A 5,876-nucleotide genomic window follows, 5' to 3' on the forward strand; every position below is an offset into this window, starting at 1 on the left:
TTTGATATTTTGCTGACTCTCAATACTATTAAGATCGTAGCTTGGGACACCTGGGTGGCTCAGTTGGTTAAGCACCTGCCTTGGGCTTGGGTTATGATCCCAGGGTCCTGAGATCCAGTCCCCATGTTGGGCTCCCTGCTGAGCAGGGAGCTCTGCTGCTCCCTCTTCCTCTGCCCCTCCCCCGCTTGTGCTTCCTCTCTCTCTCTCTCTCTCTCTCTCGCTTGCTCTTGCTTTCAAATAAATAAATAAAGTAAAAAAAAAAAAAAGGCCCATAGCTTTACACATTTAAGAAAACATGTTGTTGTTGTAAAAGCTTATCAAGCCAGGAGGATAGAACATATACATTTATCAGTATATTTGCTTGAGTTAAACTTTTAAGCACTTAGGCATATGCAATGTTGGCTTCCACTGTACAATGGGAGCAGTGAATGTTGGCTGGACTGGACTCTGCAAATGTTCGAGAGGGACCTCTTGTCAGAGCTCAGCTACCACTGTGCCTTTAGTGTTGTGTCAGAGAGAACCCACTTCAGAGTGAACCTGAGCATTTTATAATTGAAACCCTATTGGTCATTCCCATATTAAAGTATACACACACACAAACACACACACACACAGACACACACACACACACACACATATATCTTCTTGACATGGTAGAATTATTTTGCTTCTGTAACATGGAGCTTCTTTGAGATGTTCCTGTCTATTCCTTACAGGCATCATGGTTTCCTCCTCTGTGTGCCTCTAGGTCTGGAATAGTTGGATGTCAAGTAAGTGCTTGTTGAATTGGAAGTTTCTTGAAAAGTTGCAAGAGGCAAGAAAAAGTTGCATAGTGGCGAGAGCAGGGGTTCTAAAGTCAGAGGGCCTTGGGTCCAGAGTCTTTTATTTATTTATTTATTAAGATTTTATTTATTATTTATTTGACAGGCAGAGATCACAGGTGGGCAGAGAGGCAGGCAGAGAAGCAGACAGAGGAAGGGAAGCAGGCTCGCCGTGGAGCACAGAGCCCGAGATCCCAGGATCTCAGGGATCATGATTTGAGCTGAAGGCAGAGGCTTTAACCCACTGAGCCACCCAGGTGCCCCTGGAGCCTTTTAAAAGGTTGGCTGTCTCTGGGCAGAAACTCCATTTCTCTGTGTGTCAGTCTTTTGTCTGGAGAGTTCTAGCCCATTCCTCAGAATGTTCTGATAAAAGTGAAATGAGTTAATACGTTCAAGGTATGCAGATCAGCAGGAACTAACTACGCATTTGCTGTTATTATTAAGGAGGGTTAGTAGATGAGTCCATTTAACACATATTGATTGAATATGTGTCCTCTGCTGAGGAACGAAGGGCGCATATGGGCCTACCATGTGCCAGGCCTTGGGCGTAGCTGTGGATATCAGAGCAAACAGGACCCAGTCTCTGCCGTATTTGGGTTTGTAGAGTAAGGGATTCAGGTGAGTCATCAAACGATTATAGAACAGATTATTATAACAGGGTCCTGGAAACTGGAAGCATGCAGGAGGGATCCCTTCCCCTGTCTTGGGCAACCAGAAATCATTTTCTAAAAAAGTGGAATCAAAACTGATGGAAATTTCTTATGCTTATAAAGGGAAGGGAGAAATGGAGATCCATTGAGGTTATAATGGCCTTAGATTTCGTTTGCTTGAAATCCTAGGTATTTCAGGAAAAGCCATTGTGGGTTTGGGGGTCAGCACTCCTGACCCTTGGTAACAGCCATAGAGCCCACAGTCTTCAGGTCCCCATTCGTGGTCTGCTAAGCTGTGTGTTTTCAGGATCATTTGGTGTCCTGTTTTTCTTAGCTTGTGTCCAAACAAGTACCATGATGGGTTTTACAGCGTGTTGATTTATTTTTTGAGACATTTCTTCCTCTTCTAGATACTTCTTCACAAGTTTCCTGTTACCATCAGGACCAACACTTCCTGCAGAGACTTCCGGCTCATGGAAGCAGCGTGCGCCAGCAGGAGAGTTCAATTGCATTGAGGGCTTCCCAAAGGAGTTCTTTTTTCCCCTTCTTGCTGGCTTCCTTCTTCTCTCTTATCTCTGCTCTGTTCCCCACTTGCCCCAAATCCTCAGACTTCCTCTGGAGACTGCAAATGATGATTTCAGAGACAGCGAGCTCAGGAGCCTGCGTTCAGGCAGGACCCTCCTGGGCCTCCTTCAGCTCTGGGTAAAGCAGTTATGTTGGCCCAGTCCTACAAGCAGTATAAAATCTGTAGGTAATTAAGAGCTCCCAACTCTCCCTTCAGTCCTACAAATACATCACCCTGGGAGAGGGATCAGCATTTCATAACCCTCATTCACTGAGGTCAGGGCCATAAAGGCTGCTGGAATTCCAAATGTTAAATGAGAGGAGGTAAATATGACTCATTGATACCACAGGACACATTAGCCTCTCTGTTCCCTCTGCTCCCCTCAAGGGTCCTACAGGCATGAGACCCCAAGATATGACTTTTAGGAATTAAGGAACCTGGAGAATGGGGGATATTACCTGAAGGACACAGGTATATGCCACAGGAGAGAGTCTCTATCGATGTGTTGATGAGTTTTAAGCATCTGAAAATGGGGTCAACCCAGTTCCCTCCCTACCTCCCTTCCTTCCTTCCTCCCTCTTCCCTCCCCCCCCCACCCCTTTCTTTCTTCCTCCCTCTGCTGAGCCCTCCTCATTCCAGCCTGAGGCTGTGCCAACATAGCAATCGAACAGAGTGAAGATATGACAAATAAGAAACGCATAGTCAACATGATCATTAAAACCCAAATCCGATAATTCAGGTTTTATTTTTCTTGTATTTTCCTGTTTGGCTTTGACAATGCCAGAATGAACTAGAATTTGCCAGAGCCTCCTTTCTCCTTGAACTGCCTACACAGATCTTAGCCTCCCTGGGATCCACCCTTTTGTAGGAGAGCAAAGAAGAGGAATCTGGAAGATTCTGTCTAGGGCTAGAGCTGTGGAGGGCACAGAGATTCATCTGTGTGGGGTCTGTCCTTACCTGTCCCATTTTCCTTAAGATACCATGGATTTTTTTTTTTTTTAAATGAAAGAAACCGGGAGGATCTTCCGTAGGTCCACCTGATGTATGTGCAACTATGGCCCAAGCCTGTCTTTCTCCAGAGTTTGCCAGCAGGCCCTGCTTCCCATGGACCCTCTGCAAATCCCCCTTAAAGCTGGAGGTAATGGGAAAATAATCCAGGGGGAAAGGGAGGGGACGAAGCACATGGATTTCTGGTCTGCGGCTCCTGTTGCTTTTGGCATCTCAAGAGTGAGATTCCCAAGCTGCCTGTGGCCGTCTCCGATGGGCAGGAAGGCCAAGGGGACACTCAGTAGCTCTCTCGGGTTCTTTGGTCGTTCCCGCTACGATTTGTTATTTATTTGCTTTTACATTTTAGTGGCTTCTAATTCGTGGAAACAGGTGGGGAGAAGGGGAAAGGAAGGGGCAGCCGCTCAGGTGGGGCTTCTGGGTCTCCCGGAACGACAGCTTTCTCATGGGGCGGGGTGGCGGGCGCGCACGTTGCAGGCAGGCAGTGTGACCACCAGGCGGCGGGCTCTCCCTGTGACGAGCGGCAGCAGCACCGGGCTGGACTGAAAACTTCCAGAAAGGAAGGTACCCTGGATGGGATTAGAATGGATGGCTCATGAGAAGCATTCGGTTTCGGTAAACCCTTGCTGGGGGTGTTGGGAGTAGCTTCTGGAGCCCAAGCTGATGGTGGTTCAGGCTCTCACAACCCCATCCTTTATAGACAGCAAGACCAACGCCAATGTGCTAAACTCCTAGTCATCTCCTGGCCAAAGCAGGACATGTTTGTACCATGCCGATTCTGTTTACTTATTTATTTTTTTAAGAGTCCGTGCAGTGTTTAATTCTGTCTTAGAACTTAGGGGAGCTTGGGCTCCGAGCACATTTGGACCAACGCTCAGGTATCTGAGATCGGCTACATCTGGCTGTGCCCCTTATCCCTGCCGCGTTGGGTCATCGCAAGGGCGTCCCTTCCTGCCCCTCTGCCCTTTGTCCACTTTTTCTCTCCTGTTCCATCCGCTCTTCTGTGTCCCCCAGCCCCAGTGGAGCTGTAGGGGCCCTGTGTATGACTTTTCATGATCCTCTACCGTTTTTTAACTACATTTTGTTTTTAAGTATACTTTTATAACTAAACTGCGGTTTCCTAACTCAGCTAGAACTCAGAGCTTCCCATCCGCTTTTTTTCTTGCTTTAATCATCTCCTTCTTCCATGACCCACACTCGGGGTTCAACCCTCACATCTTCTCCCCTCCCCATCATCTCAAACTTCCTTCAAGTATTTCACTCCCTGGTCCTCACAGTGGCTCTTACTCCAATTTCATAGGAAAAAAAAAGGGGGGGGGGAACCTATCAGGAATTACCATTCCCATGTGTCCGTGGGCTACTTGGGCATTTCTCTCTACCTCTCCACACTTGTACTTCCTCCTCCCCACTTGGCTCTGAGCAGAGGGACCAGCTTATTTGCCCCCATCCTATCGTCACTCTTCGACCACCTGCTGGTTTCCAAGTGTCCCAAGTCACCCTTCCTCTCCCTGTGACTCAGCCTTTCTCTGCTGCTTACACTCCTGAGCTCATAAAGGTGCAGAATTCCTTTCCATCCCTAATTTCTCCACCATGCTCCCACACCCAATTACCACCAAATTTCTTTCTTTCTCCATGCACACTTCCCTAGACCACTTTTCATGAGCTGTCTCCATTTCCCTATCGGACATTTGCCCCCTAACCCCACACCCCAAATGTGCCTTGTCCCGCCTGGGGGCAGCCCCTCCGTGAGCCCCAAAGGGAAAATTATTTTACAGCTGTGACCTAAGGTTCAGCAAGGTCATCAGTTAGGGAATGGTGAGACTGGACTTCAGACTGAAGTTTTATTTGTTCTGCTATCTATGCTTTTCCCACGTCTCGATGCTGGTGGGGAGGGACGGACAGCAGGTACCTTAGATAGCTATCCGAATGCCTTCTAGGAAGACAGGTTTTTGGAGGTGGGGGCGTGATGGTTGTGAGGGCAGCAGAAGTTAGAGGCAAGCAGACTAGTTACAGGGGTTTTCTGGTTGTTGTAACTCCTACTCTCCTCCTTGTCTTCCATCCTCTCTCCTCACTAGCCTCAGTAACACGCACAGAAGCTCGTCTACACAGACCCACACGTGTCATGGTCATTATTCCTCTCATGTGCTCTGCAGATCACACCACAGAGACCCCAAAATTCTTTGCTGCATGAACAGAAGATGAGGGTGGAAGGGAGGACAACACCTACAACATTTCCCGGGTTTGCAAATGGGAAGAAAGTGCCGACCTGGCTGTCAACCCTTTGGCTGGGAAGGAGACCCTTCTTGAGGCACAGTCTCAGGAACTCCTGGGCCTGGGACCTGGGCAAGGAGAAGTGTGCCTTTGACAGGCTGTGACCTATGCACGCGCAGCCCAGCTCTGCTAGTGCCAGACCCTAATCTGGAAAATGGGCTAATAATGGGGTCCGAGTCATGGGGCGGCTGAAGACAGTGGGGTGGGGACGCCCAAAGTGCTAAGACGGCTGTTGCTGCTGATGTTTGGGTGATTACAGTGATGATGGGGATGGAGGTGATAAAGGAGATGTAATTCTGCTATCAGCTCCGTGCACGCTGTCAATAATGATTGAGCACCTACTGCATGCACGGAAGTGTGCCAGGCAGGGGCAGCGTAGGGACATACAAGCGAGGCCCCTGCTTTTGATAGGGAGGAACCTGGACTTCTTTATAGCTGGGGGCTTTAGTCTCTGTGGCTTTAGTCGGATGACCCTTCTTCCCAAGGGCACGTTCCTGGCCTTTCAAGGGTCTTTGAGGGGAGACCCTCCAGGATCTCAGGGAGCCCCATTTCCTGCTCTTTTCC

The 5,876-nt window shown here is 48.6% G+C and overlaps 1 long non-coding RNA gene across 1 annotated transcript; it reads left to right on the forward strand.

Annotated features, from left to right (window-relative positions):
* The first annotated feature begins 490 nt into the window (after window positions 1-490).
* LOC123392171 lies at window positions 491-2,762 on the forward strand. Its single transcript, XR_006606871.1, has 2 exons — window positions 491-770; window positions 1,882-2,762. It is a non-coding gene; the product is annotated as an uncharacterized LOC123392171 (long non-coding RNA).
* Window positions 2,763-5,876: the final 3,114 nt, after the last annotated feature.

Source organism: Mustela putorius, unplaced genomic scaffold (assembly GCF_011764305.1).
Source record: "Mustela putorius furo isolate JIRA1106 unplaced genomic scaffold, ASM1176430v1.1 tig00000460_pilon_pilon_pilon, whole genome shotgun sequence".
Lineage (NCBI taxonomy): Eukaryota > Metazoa > Chordata > Mammalia > Carnivora > Mustelidae > Mustela > Mustela putorius.